At 50.2% G+C, this 13894-nt stretch overlaps 1 protein-coding gene across 6 annotated transcripts in view; it reads left to right on the top strand.

The window, feature by feature from the left end:
- LINGO1 (leucine rich repeat and Ig domain containing 1) overlaps positions 1–13894 on the top strand; it is a 153077-nt gene that overhangs the window by 88709 nt on the left and 50474 nt on the right. For 3 of the 6 annotated variants that reach the window (XM_088063347.1, XM_088063348.1, XM_088063346.1), the window contains 2 exons: positions 677–819; positions 5177–5262. The gene's annotated coding sequence lies outside the window, so the exon portion shown is untranslated. The remainder of the gene's footprint in view (positions 1–676; positions 820–5176; positions 5263–13894) is intronic. The other 3 variants (XM_088063349.1, XM_088063350.1, XM_088063351.1) reach the window with 1 other exon arrangement.

The raw sequence follows: 13894 nt of genomic DNA, 5'->3' as shown, positions 1-13894 counted from the left end.
TTGTGGAGCATGAATCAGATTTTTATAACTGATTATGTATCTTATTAAAGCTTTGGGGTGGTTTTTTTGAGAGCACCCTCGTGAATCTGCCTGTTGTGCTCGTGCCAGTGTACCATGGGAATCTTGTCACTCTTTGGGAATCGGTAGAGAATGTAAAGCAGATTTAAAGTATTTCCATTTTCCTTCTGTGTGTTGAGGCCCAAAATTCAAGGCAGAATTTAGAGGTGCTGCAATGTGCTTGAAAACTCTTGGACTGTTGAACTTGGCAATCAAAACCTGATTCCTGCTTGCTGAGAGTGGGAGCCTTGTGTGTGGTTGCCCTCCATTATCACATTGTCACCCAGACATCTGCGTGAGGGGATGGAGTCACCCGGCAGTGCTGCTGGCACAAGGCAGTTGTGGGGACTGGCACCCAGGGCATGGGAGGCTGGGAGATTTGCTGTTGGTAAGATCTGATCAGCACCAGCCTGCTTGTTTGATCTCATCCCTGGGATCTGGTTTTGACCAGTTTTGGGGTGGACATTGTCCCTCCTGGAGCAAGGTGAGCAAAGCCCATTCTGCTGTGGGGTGGGCTCCTGCAGGGAGCGCGGGCCGGTGGTGCGGGCGAGCGGTCCCTTGTGGAGAGGGCAGATCCCTCGGCACCTCCTCACATTGTCCCCTGCCTCCTGTCTTGCAGGGCTGTGTGTCTGGGGCTGAGCCAGGTGCCCCCTGCTCCACGCTGGGTCCCATGAGACAGGCAGGACCACCCTGTCCCTCGCGCCCGGGGCCGCAGCAGCCGGCTCTGCCCCCAGAGCGGAGCTGCACAGAGCTGCTGCCACGGTAAGTCCTGGCCTTGCGCTTTCCTTTCCCAGGACGCTTTCCTGTGGAGGGATGTGCTCCATGTGTGTCCCCCGGCTGCAGCAGGGTCACAGTGTGGAGTGCGTGTGCCAGCCTGCAAAAACATGCTCTGAGGGAACAGCTTATGCACCAAAAAAATTCAGGTTTCAGTCAACAAACTCAGCTCACGAATTCAGGTTGTATTTAGCAAGAGGCTTTGGCTGGGGGAAAAAAAAAAAGTGAAACACTGAAAAGTTTGATTTTGACATTTTCAAAATGAAACCTTTCAGCCATCTGTTTCAAGATGACATTTCATTTTGAATTTTTTCTAGGTTTTTTTTTCTTTCCAGTGTGGGGGGAAGCCACCTACAAACAAAATGAAAGCTTCACTTCAGCCCAAACAAAATGTTTCATTCAGCCCCAGATTATTACTGGAGCTTTAAAATTTGGCAAATAAAAAAAATTACTTTGGTCATCCTGAATTACTTTCTTTTCTCTGTTTAATCACCAGGACAAAAGACGAGTGTGTGAAGGAGTGGGAGCTGTGGGGCCCATAGCACGCAGCGTTGGGGGTTTTTGAGTGGGAGTTTGGGAAGAGCCTGTGGTGGCAGAACATGTTGTACCAATGACTTTGGTGATGGCAGGAGCCTGTGGGAGCCAGTTTTAGCTACGGCAGAAAGCTTGTGCTCGAGAGGAGAGCGTGCTGTGCTGAGCCCACCTGGAGTCAGCATCCTCCCAGGCTGTGGGGGTGGCCCCAGTGCCCAGACCTGTGCTGGGTGCCAGAGGTGTGTGCTGGGTCTCGCCCAGTGCCATTCCCTCTCTGCAGAGCAGCATCTGTGCCTGTTATCTGTTTTCCCCATCTGGTGTTTGGGAAAGCCCAGTTTGGGCAGATAAATGTGGTGCAGAAGGGACCTTCTGGTCTGCCCAGAACCTTTTCTGTAGCTCTCTTTGAACAGGAGAAACCACTCTGGGGATGGAGGAGAGAAGGAAGGGACTGGGGGGGGAGAAAAAGACCTTCCCTGTGGGGCTGCAGGAGAAGCTGCATAGGCTCCTCTTGGCCTCCTAATGGCAAGGAGGAGGTGATCTGACTCATATGTCCCAAATCCCGTTGTGGCTGGCACCTGGGTAGCACTTCCACCACCCAGCTCAACTGAAATTACCCAGTCGGAGAAAACAGCTGTGATTTTCATTTACCACACCCTCTCCACCCCCAGTCTATTCCAAATGTGACCCTATCCAGTCACATAGAACTGCTGATGTGGAGGCAAGTGTTGGAAGGGGGCTGTGCTTGGTGGGGGCTGCTGGACTCCTTGGAATAGGGCTGTGCTGGCTCATGCCCTTTGTTAGGAAGGAGGAATGGAGGGCTGAATTATAGAAGGAGAATAGGAGAGCTCCAAAATCATGCCATAAACAAAATCTGTGCAGCAACACGGAGGGAGTGGGGGAAGGCATCCTGGGTTGATTTCCTGGGAGGAGTGTGCTGCTGGCACATCCTGGCTCCCCACAGCCTGGGTGTGCAGGACTCCCACTCCAGCAGGAAGGCTTCAAACACAGCATTCTAGGCAGGTGTCTGGGAGCGTGGTGGGACATCAGGTGTTTGAGATCTGTTCACATGTGCTCCCATGCTTCTGTCAGCACTGGCTCCCTGCTGAATGTTGTAGGGTTGCTGCCTTTGTTGCAGAGGAAAAAAACTGGCTGTTCAGAGGTACGTGAGATCAGAAGGGATCAGGGTTGCTGCAGGTCTGAAATCTGTGTCTGCCCTTGTTTGGAGGGGAGCTGGTTGTGCCCACAGCTCTGTTGGCTGTTTTACAGGTGACCATGAGCCCAGGGTGTGAGTGGCAATGCTGCAGAGAGGGTGGTAGAACCTTGTCCCTGTGGGTTTACCCCCCCCCCACAGGGAATCCTTCCACCCTGCTTTGGGAGAGTCTTTCCCCAGGCCCTTACTGGAAGTTCCCGAAACCTCCTGAATCATGTGGTTCTGGGTTTGCATTTAGTGTTCCTACCTTCTGTTCTCTTTCTGTTTTCATTTCTCCCTCTTTTCCCCCCTCCCTCCATCTTTATCAGTAGCTAATGAAACAGGCAGGGAGAAACCCGATTCGTACAGTAATTAAATTTACTTAGAGGGTATTCAGCTGGAGTAATGAGAAGTTTAATTCAATGATTAGTTTTTTCTTTCATTAATTAAAAATGGAACAACGGTGCAGTTACAGTGGGCTGCATTGATCCTCCTTGTGGAAAGCTGCTGATGGAGGAGGAGGAGGAAGGAAAGCTTTTCATTTTATCTTCTCTGGATGGTCTTCCCCACACATGGATGCCTGTATTGTCCCCTGTTCCCAGCTGATCCCTTGGCCAGGTGTCCCTGAGTGACTCTAGGTAAGGGGTGCTTGGGGTGATGATGAGGAGAGCAGTGGCAGTGTCCCCCCACACAGGTCCTCTCCCCGATGTGTCCCCAGCCTTTCAGTTTAAAAATGGATTTGAAATATTTGCTGTGGGTGGAAGATTGAAAAGCAGGTCCCAGCCCACAAGAAGTTTGGGGTGGGAGAGTTGTTTTCCATCCTTGCTGAACAGATTTTGAGCCATTTAAATATGTTAAACTCAAAAACATGTTTTTAGTCTTTTAAAATAAGTGATGTGTGAAAGCAAAAAATAAACCAAATAAGTAATTTCCCATTTTTCTAATGCCTTCTGCAGGATCTTGAGCAATATTAGGACCTCAGATGTCCTCTGAAGCATGATTGGGCAGGTTCTGTTCCCCTAAAGTAGAGGCATTTGTGCTCCCAGTTTTGACACAGACTTTTTTTGGTAGCTTTGGGGATTGTTGTGAGATCTGCTCATGTATGAGTTCCTAAGGAAGAGTAGACAGTAACAGGAATAACTCCCCAAAATATCAAGGAACCATTAATTGGTGGTACAGATCCTGTATGTGCAGGAGCTGTGTGCATAAGGGGGCTGGGCAGGTGAGCAAGCACCACATCCCCCTCATCTGTGCCCTCCCTGCCCACCTGTCTGCCAAGTCATCTGCTGCTGGGGGGCCCTGTGATGGTGAGAATTACCCAAGGGCTGGGGCAGCAACACCTGGGTTTGAAGCCAGTGAGAGCCAAGAGCACTCAACACCTCTGGAAATCAGATGCTTTAGGTTTTCTTGGGTTACCTTGGGTGATAACTGCTTCAGGAAGGCTGGTGGGAAAGGGAGAGGCTCCTGGCCAGCCCAACACTGTGTCCATGTGCTGGGAAGACAGATGGAGTCCACTGTGGGACTGGAGCCCCTCCAGCAGTGTTTATACCTCCTTGAGGCTCCTCTCTGCCCCTTGTTTGTGGCGTGGCTCAGGATTCAGAGGAATGGCTTTTTATGGCAACAAAGGAGGAATACATCCCCCTGCTTTGACCTTGCCTCCAGAAACAGCAAAATTTTTGATGGGAAATGGTGAATGTGGGGCACTTCTTTCCACACCTGCAGGAGGGTTGCAGCTGAGTGCTTCTATCTCTAGCACATGCCTGGGCTGTGGTGGCAGAGGGAGGGAACCTCAGGTTGGGTAAATTGGTGGGGGAGCCTGTGCATCCCTCAGCTGTACTGAGCTCCTGGCATCTCTAAGGGCTCAGCCCGGGGCAGTCCTATGCCCAGGACTTGTGGCAGTGTTCTGGGCTGACCCTGGCTGTAACACAGCATCTCCAAAGCCCAGTACATCTATGGGAGAGCCCTCGAGCCCCCTGGGTCCATGGAGTGCAATGTCCCCAGTTTGAGCCTCGTGCCTCATTGCTGGGGTCCTGAGCCATGAGAGGCTTTTGCAGCTCAGTGCTTTGGTGGTGTTTTGTGATTCCTGTCCTCTGTGAAGCATTTGGCTGGGATACACGAATGCAGCCAGGGACTGAGCTGCCTGGGGAGGCTTACAGAGAAGGTGTAAGCCTGTGCTGACCAGTGAGTGAAATCTAGGCTCGTAATCAGCTGCAGCAGTGCCTTACAACAGTGTTTTTCCAAGGGGTTTTGCATGCATGTGCTTCTTCAGAGATCACTGCAAATGATTCCCAAGTGCTCTGGCCCAGATCTGTCCTGGTAGCTGTCAGCAGATCAATGCTTTACTAAGTACAGACCTGCTCTATTTCCGTGGGAAAATGGTTCTCTTAAGCAGTTCATTTTGGGCCTTCCAGCAGCAGGGCCACTAAATTTTGGTAGTTGTGTTTTTCTGTCTGTAACAGCCTGATTTATAACTTTTAAATATCAGCTTGGATGAAGATTGAGCTTGCCTGAGCTCAGTTTTGGGAGGAAGAGAGGGAAAAGCATTCACAGCTTTTTAATTTCTCTCCTGCTCGCCTCTCAAATGCCAGGTTTACAGCCCTAATTTTGGTTTCCTTTTGCTCACAGTGCATGAGTGGAAAGCAGAGGAGAGGCCAAAGCCCAGTGCACACCTGGCATCTGATCCCCCAGCACCCTGCCTTCATCTGACCCAGGTAGGCACATCCGAGCTCGGAGCATTGGTGTATGTGATGATCACATGTGTTTGTTGTGTTGAGTCCAGGGCTGGACTGGTTTCCATTGCCAAAAGCATGGTAAAAATGCCTTTTCCTTCCCCCTTAGTCTCGGGTGGCTTCCCAGCCCTCTTGGTGTGACTGAGGCAATGTGACTTCCAGCTAGGATCTGGGGCCAGGTAGGAAGTGTTCAGTCAGTCCATCGTGCCTGCACAGGGGGAGCATTTTATGGGGTGGGGGGGGGCTCTAAGGTGAATATTTGGATGGTGGTACTTTGGAGAAACGCCTTTGTGATGGGACTGTGTAGCTCTGCTTTGGAGGGTTTGCTCCAGCTCATGTTACCATCAGGAAGGGACAAACGCTGCCCACATGGGGGGATTCAGCGTGGACAGCCAGACACTGCAGCCTGGGAATGCTGGGCAGGAGTGGTTTCATCTTCCAGGAGAGGGCGGGCGAGAGGGTCCTCACAAGCAATGGTTTTCGTGATGTCTCTATTCTCGTTGCACAGCTTCTGCACGCTCTCCCCGGCTCAGCCTCCTCCCTGTGCTCTGGCTGGGACAGTTAAAAGAGGCAGGAGCAGGTTTTGGCTTGTTCTGCTCATCCCCATCCTCAGCTGAAGTCTGTGAGCTGTCAGCCTGATGCAGGAGATGCGTGAGACAGCAAACATCAGAGCTGACTGGGTTGAGGCAATTTCCCAGGATGTCAGTCCTCGAGAGAGAATAAAAAGGATCTCTCTGTGAAGAGCAGGGTTTGGTTTCTTAATGAAAAAAAAAAAAAATTAGGATGATTCAAGCATCTTTCATCTGTCACAGCTGTGGGGAGGGTTTGTTGAAACTGGATGTTGTCCAAGGTAGTAGGAGATGGAGAATTGTGCTGGGATTTCTGTTCAACAGGAGTGATGGCACTGGGAGGGGCACTTCTACCTGGGGTAGAGCACAGGGGCTCACTTGGGATTGCCCAGGGGCAGTGTTCCATGCCTGGTTCAGGGAAAAGAGAACCAAAACAGTGAGGCAGAACTCTTTCACACTCAGATATGTAATTTCTCCCTTATGTTGTTCTTTGCTCAAAGCAAAGAGCAGGCTGCATAGGCTAAACCCAGTGCATGCAAAAAAGGGACCTGTCTTTACCTTGCCTCGCATTCCTGTGTGACAGGAGCCTGTGGAGAGGCATTTCCAGCTTTGCAGAGATGTATTTGTAGCTTCTTGTTGCTGTTTCCTGTTTTATGGTAATCAGGAATGAGCCCAGACGTCCTTCCCTGCTCCCACAAGTGCTCTGGGTGGATTGGACCTTGGGAGAAGCTGTGTGTGAAGGATGCTCCGAGAAGGAGCTCCCACCGTGTCAGGGCTGACAAAGCAAGTACAGGGACCATGGAAATAGCAGTTTTCTGTGAAAAAACCTTTTCAACAGCAAGCTCTGAAGTGCATTTATTTTTAGTGATTGTCTCTTAAAACAAAATTCTGCTGGGAAATGATCCTGCTGGTTAAAGTCCTCCTGAAAATGTAAGCACCAAGAACCATTTGCTCTGTGTTTGGATTTGGGTATTTTCTTTCAGTGCTCTTGGCAAAAACTGAAGGTTTTTTCTAAGAACAGTATTTAGAAAATTAGGTGGTTTTGGTTTTTCTTCTGCTTCTTCCTTTGAGAAAAGAAGTTATTTCCTAGGGAATTTGGGCTAATGGAGGCGGGGGGGGGGGTGTGGTCAGTTTTCAGGGGTCCCAAACACCCCACAGACTCTCACCCTGCCCAAAAGCTTGGAGGGAAGCAGGATGGTGGTGCTGGGAGCAGGGATCCCAGCCTGAGCATCCAGTAGGCACATAAGACCTCTCCCCAAGGAGTCTGCAAACCTTGGGCTGGATGATGTGGTCAGAGGCTTTATTTAGTTCTGAGCCTGAGTAGATTTTTAATGCATTAATTTTTAGTGTTTAAACTGAGTAGATCTTTGAACTGCTGTGGTTTCTGAGGGATGTTTCTCTTCCTCTCTGACTGCATGTGCCATAAATGCTCCCAAAAAATTCTCCATGTCCTCTGTGGTGTTTCTAGCTCTGGTGATGTGGCCACAGACTTGCAGCAGGGCTTCCACTAAGCCCCTGTGGAATGTCTTGGATTTTCACTATTGAAAAGCAAGTTTTTGGCACCAAGGTTACATCAAAAGCCTGGTGTCCTCACGATGGAGAGGACATGCAGGAGTGGCAGCAGTGTTGGGGCTTTCTCCAGGAACAGTGGGGACACCAGGGCCATTCTTGTCTTCAGCTGGCCCAAATGCTGTGGTTGAACATTGTGACTGGGAGAGCTGAGAGAGAGAACTGGGCTGGAGGAAGGAATGTCACAGGGGGAGAGGTGTCTGTGGTCTCTTTTGGAAGGTTGGCTACTTCACCAAGTAGGCGGTACAGTAGGGCCAAGGGAAGCCCTGAATTCCTTTCTGTGCCTTATCTGGTTCCCACCTGGCTCTCTGGCTTAAAACAGTTTTCTTCTCAAACCTCTCCAAGGGCAGACAAAGCTATTAAGATATTTTTCTGTTGATAAAAATAATTATTAATACTGACAAAATCTACCAAGCCAGGCAGGGAGCCAGGCTGCCCTGCCCAAGGGTGGCACCATGAGTGCATTTGGTGGATGCCACCATCATGGTCCAGCAGCTCTGCAGAGCCTGCTGGTGGGATTTTATGCAGAGTGCCTGATGCTCAGGGGCTTTCCAGTACCTGTGAGCTTTGGTGGGGACCACCAGGAGCATTTTGTGGCAGGAATCTGGGCACTGTGTTGGTGAGACTGGGAGGCTTCTGAGGTTTTCTAGCAGTTGAGGCAGCTCTCTCTTGTCTTGGGGTGGGAGATTATATCGTGTGCACACACAGCTTTGGGATGTCACATCAATGTTAACTACAGGGAAGAAGCGAGAGCGGAGGTGGGGGTGCGTGGCAGTTTGTTTCTTTGGGTTTATGCGTTGATACTTTCTGCTTAATTGCACCCTGACATGCACCAAGGGGCAAGGAGGGGTTTTAAAGCAGCTTTTTGAAAATAAAATTACCTTCCATGAAATATTTAGTATAGGCTTGACTGCTTTTTAAAGAGTGTTCTAATTACTCCTGCAAGGCTTTCACTTCTCCTGATCTCATTGCACATGGAGAGAGGCAGCAGGAGTGTTTGTCCTGGTTGGCACTGACGGACTGGGATGGTTTCTATTCACAGGAATAATTTTTTAATAATAGTTTGCAGGAGGTGATCACTGCATTGACCCTTGGAGATGGGCGAGTTGGGAGTCAGAGAGCTTGTTTGTTCCTGTGAATATTTGCTGGTGATGGACTGAGGGCTTGGAAGGGAATGGAGGCAGTTTAGTGACGTATGAGGGTGTTCTAGAAACAAGAATAAAGCCCCTGGTGCACCCCATGGCTCCCTCCTGGCTGTGTCCTGCCTCCCGTGGCTGTGGGGAGCACGTGGCTTGCCTGTGGAGACAGGCTGCTCTAGGAAGTGCTCTCCCAGTGCTGTGAGGTGTGATCCAAAATTAGTATCCCATTCACTTGCTCTTAGCTGTGTTAGCTCTGCAAGGCTAATAGGGCTTAAAAAAAATAAAAAAGTCCCTTGTCACCAAATCAGCAGCTCTGACTCAGAACATGCAGAGGGAGCAGACTTGCTGAGTAAGGCCATGTTGATGTTTTAAGTGCTCACCCGGCCACAGCAGGGCCCTGGGACTTGCCTGAGAATCTCTGTCAAAGCCTGGAAGGGGTCCTTGGTTCCCATCTTGGTGCCTAAACCACCATGGGAGGAGGATGAAGGTGTGAGCATCAAACCCAGCCAAAGCACGGAGCATTCCCAGTGCCGTGCCATGTTCTGCAATTAATCACTTCCACCCACACTACACCTTCTCCCTTCCTTAAATCCTCCCTTGCCTGGTTCTGGAGCAGGCAATGGAAGCAGCTCCAGTTTTATGAATCAATCAAAGACAATGCCTGCTTTTGAGGGCTGCTGATTTAGAGAGCCCTTTGCAAGCATGTGTGCAGTATGATTTCTTATCGGAGCACAGCTCTGGATGAGCTTGCCAAGAGGAGCTGTTCCAGCTCCCGGCCACATCCTGGGGAGACGGCCTGAGTGGTCCTTTCATCTACAAATAAAACAAACAGGAACAAAGAAGGCAATAATATTGACTTTCATCATTGATATTTCCATTTATCTCATACAGTTACTAATAATTAGTATTTCTGTAGCTGGATGGGTATAGCTCATAATCTCACTGTTTCAGGGGAGCCTATTAATGTCACTGCCAAAACCAGGCAGGCATAAAGCACTGGACAAGTGCCAAGGAGGGATGGGAAGGGAGCAGGGCTGAACCTGGAGGAGAGGTGAGAGGCTGTGCAGCAGGGAACAGTGGGGCAGCAGCGCTGGGGAAGGACAAAATAGGGAGGGCCTGAGTCAGCACTGCTGTGCCTGTGGTGGGGTGGGATAGCTGTGTGGGCTTGGTGAGGGGAGCTGGGCCTCATGGGGCATCAGCCAGCCCCTCGCTGCATCCTCTGGCCAGCTGGAGCACAGCTGTTCTCTGTTTGGGAGGGAAAGGCAAGACTGGCACTTTGTGCCAGTGGTGCTGGGGTGGAGGATGTGCTCCAGGTGGAGGATCTGCTGAGATGCAGCCCCAGTGCCACTGCCCAGGGTGTGATGTGCCCCCAAACTATGGCAGCAACCCCCCATGTCTCCAGCACACTGGGATATGTGAGGAATATCCTGTGCAGGGCATATTCCTGGTGGGTCTGTCCCCACGTGCCCAGGGCACCTGTGTGGTTCACGCACACACTTCCTGCAGCACCTGCAGCCTTGTTTGTTTGCTGGTCCTTCATTAGTCATTACCAGTTCTCTTTTAAAGCCACTTACGGTGCTGTCTGCAGGTGCCTTGTGCCTGTGTGTCCACATAGGTGTCCTGAATCTCCTCTGGGATTCCAGAGGAGGTGGGACACTGATTTTTCCATGTTGGTGCTGCTGCTTTCCTGTGTTACTGTGAAAGCTTTAACACACAACTGCTCTGTCAATCATCTGGGTCAGTCTGGAGGTCCATTTATTGCATCTGTGTTTTTAATTGTCCTGTTAAGTGTGCATCCTGACCCCTCCTGGGAGGGATGGTTTCTGGTGTGCAGCCTCCAAACATTACCAATTGCACAGGAACCGCTGTCACAGCAGCCGCAGGGACCTGCAAGCAGCGAATGCAAATGCAGGGCGGTGTTTTTATTAGGATTTAAATGAGTTTAAGACTGTTCAGAATTACAATGTGATTTGAGCCAGGAGGGGCTTATAAAACTGGTATGAGTTCATATATTACACAGTAAACATGCCCAAGCCCATGGCTCCTGCTGAGCACCATCCTCACCAAGGTGGGGAGAGCAGTGGGCAGCTGCTGGGGCTCAGCCCTGTCGTCCCAACATGTTCCCATGGGGAAAGGCTGTTAGGGATGGGAGATGGGCTGCGGTCACAGAGGTGGTTGTGCAGGGAAGCTGGTCCCTGTTAATAAACCTGAGCCTGTGGTGCAGTACAGGTGTGATCTCTGGCTGAAAGGCAGGGGTGCAGGAGGGGCTTGAGGTTTGGGTCAGGGTTACACTACTTTATCCATTCCTCCTGGTATAGCTACCCTGTGTGAAGGTGGCAGGGATGGCTCAGTACTGGTTGTGCTGGAGGATGCTGTGCAGGGAGTTGTGGCTTCCCTGGGTGCTGGTGCAGCACAGGGCAGCCCTTCCCTGGAGCAGACCCCACTCCAGGTATCTGGGAGCAGTGAGCTTTCTCCAGTTGGTGCAGGCTGTGCTGGACCCACCTTGCACCTCCCTGGAGATCTCCCAGCACATGGGTCACTGCTGGTTGTACAGGCAGTGCTCATAAGGGCTTTAATGGCCATTAAAATAACCACTGGCAGCACAGGGCTCTGCAGAGATGGGTGGTGTGAGAGAGCTGTACCTGTGTGCCCAGGAGTCCTTGGCCTCTGACACCTGGGAGCCACCACAGTGATGGAATTCTCATTTGCTTCCTCAGCCAGAACAGGAATGAAAGGGAAGCTTGAGCTATTGGCTTGGGATAGTTGTGCTTTGCCTCGTTTCAGTGCTGTGCTTTTGATCTCTGAAGGATACAGCTGAATATTTGAATGAGAAACGTGGTTGTGTTGAAATCCTAGACAAAATGCCTTTTGTGCCTCCCTGCATGTTTATTTGCGTAAGAAAGTGTTTTGCTGGAGAAACACGGAAGGAGCTCGAGGGAGAGGAAGGAAGGCGGCGGTGAGAGCATTGGGGAGCTCAAAGTACAATTTCAGGACACTTAAGAGCCTCTTATTGTCAGTGGCGAGACAGCGACATCAGAGGCAGCTCAGGCAATTGTCTGAGACAAATTGCTTCGTTTGATGGCTTTGTTGGTACCTCACTGGTTAAGTTCCTGGGTTATATATTTATTATTATATACAAAGCACAGGAGAATTACAGAAATACATACATATGTATACGCATCTCTGAATCCATAGTTATCTCCCATGAATGACCTTGCAGGCAGGAAATAATGTCACCAGCCTGCGTGGTGCAGCTGGATGTTTGTTCTGTAGGTCCAGGGAGTGAGGGAGCCAGGCCCCTTTTGGGGCTCCTCACGCTAGGGAGCGGGGCTGGCGCTGTGTTTGCCACAGGAGGGAGCATTCCCCTCGTTCCCAAAAAGAAAGGTTTTGCGTGCTTCAGGAGGCACTGAGGGAAGAGCCTTTGACAGGTAACGTGCTACTAAAGAAAGCTGCTTTGCCCAGGGAGGGAAAATTGCTGCTGGTGCCTGCAGGAGAGGTGAAAGTGGAGGTGTGACACAGAGCAGCCCTGCTGCTCTGTCCTGCTTGGAGGAGAGATGGCAAAGCTGGATGTAAAGGCACCCTGATGAAAAGACCCTCTGGAGGCATTTGGATTGCATTGGAGAGGCTCAGCTCCCCTGTTCCCATGGAGCCCTGGTGTCCCTGGGCTGTGGATGTGGGAGAAGGGGTTCTGTTCAGGGATACCTTGGCTGGGAGATGTGAACTGCATCCAACAGCCCAGATCAAAGACACCTCAGCCAGTGACATCCACCAGAAGGCCTTTAGTGCCCAGCCCTGGAGCAGGGAGATTTGCTCAAGGGACTAATTTCCTGGCTTGAACGTAAAAACTGTGTCAACTTGACATTCAGGAAATTTTGTTTAATACCTTTTTATTCATTTAACAGTTTAGCTAATTGCAGTGCTTTTTTCTTTTTTTTTCTTTTTGTATTTTATATACTTATTTTTCATTCATTCCCGCTTTGTCCTTATACAAACTTTGTTCTTTAAAGCTATTTCATTATGGGTGTTTATTGCCTGTGCTGGTTCTCTGGGTGGATGGGGGAAGGAGGAGGGGTGCCCCAGCTGCACCCACGTGCCAAAGCCGTCATTAGCTCTAGTGACACCAGCCTGTCTCAGCAGATCAGGACAAAATTGTTTATGTTAATGACAGAATTGTTTAGGCTGGAAAATACCTCTTAAGATCATTGAGTCCAACCACTAACCCACCACTTCCAAGCCCACTGCTAAACCATATCCTCAGAGACCTGCCTTTGTTTTGGGGCAGAAAGTGGATAATGTCCTAGGGTTTCCTTGTGCTGTTTTCTCTATGAATTAATTACTACTTTCCTTTAGTAAGAAAAATATCATTGGGAAGTTCCTTGACTTTTATTTTAGAGAACTGGGTAAATCCTTAGAAATATCCAGCTGTAAAGTGAGATGTCATTTTACTTCTCTGTTTTAGACTCACCAGCACCTAGCAGAAAATGTTTTCTTTGGTTAATTCTTACTGAATTGTCAAAAATATGAAAAGATAATAATTGCAATAATTACACTAATGGTAATGGGCTTTCACAGCCTTGGCTTTTACCACAGCTAATTGTGCTCATCCATTCCTCCTGTCTCCTTCTCACTCGGACGTTTCCCCAGGCACAGAGAATCCCTACACAGCCCCCCGTATGTGACCTCCTTGCATCCAAACTTGCAGCAGGCCTGGCCCTGTTGTGTATGAACTCACCAAGTTTTGCTGGAGCTGCCTGTGCCTGGTATTATCCAGGCAGATGAGCTTGAGTTTAAGCTGGACCTGCTTCCAGGAGGTGCCATAGGACACACTTTTGTGCTGGGAGCCCCATGGCATCAATACCTGCAGCCTTTGGCACCGGCCAGCTGAGCACCAGATCCAAACCAGGCTTCTTGTCCCATTCCTGAGCGAGGCACACTCTACCTGTGTCCCTGTGGGTTGTTAGCCCAGTACCCAAATAGATGCTTTCAGTGCTAGGAGCACTTTGCAATCCCTGTACAATCCTAGCTCGGCCAGTACGTGAGCACCAGCAAGGAACACAGCTGGGCAAAGATGTCAAGAGCTGTTACAGTGTGTGTGGGGAGCTTATATAAAAGGATCCATTTTCATTCCCCTGCTTGTCTGCTTCAGTCAAAATAGTGCTCCAGCTAAGAGGGTGCAGTGTCAGGGCTGACCGCAGCGAGCTAATGCATGGCTGCTGCGGCGGGCGCTCCATCTCCCCGACCGCAGCTGTCCCGGCCCCGCCACAACCCCCGGAGCCCACAGCTCACCCTGCTGTGAATCACAGTTCCCACGGAACTGGAGCTCCCAGGCTGCCAACC

Source organism: Pseudopodoces humilis, chromosome 16 (genome assembly GCF_049639895.1).
Source record: "Pseudopodoces humilis isolate 2021_Gansu_Grassland_sample_001 chromosome 16, ASM4963989v1, whole genome shotgun sequence".
NCBI classification, from domain to species: Eukaryota; Metazoa; Chordata; class Aves; order Passeriformes; family Paridae; genus Pseudopodoces; species Pseudopodoces humilis.
The sequence above is the reverse complement of the archived record's forward strand: the minus strand, read 5'-3'. Positions and strand labels throughout refer to the sequence as shown.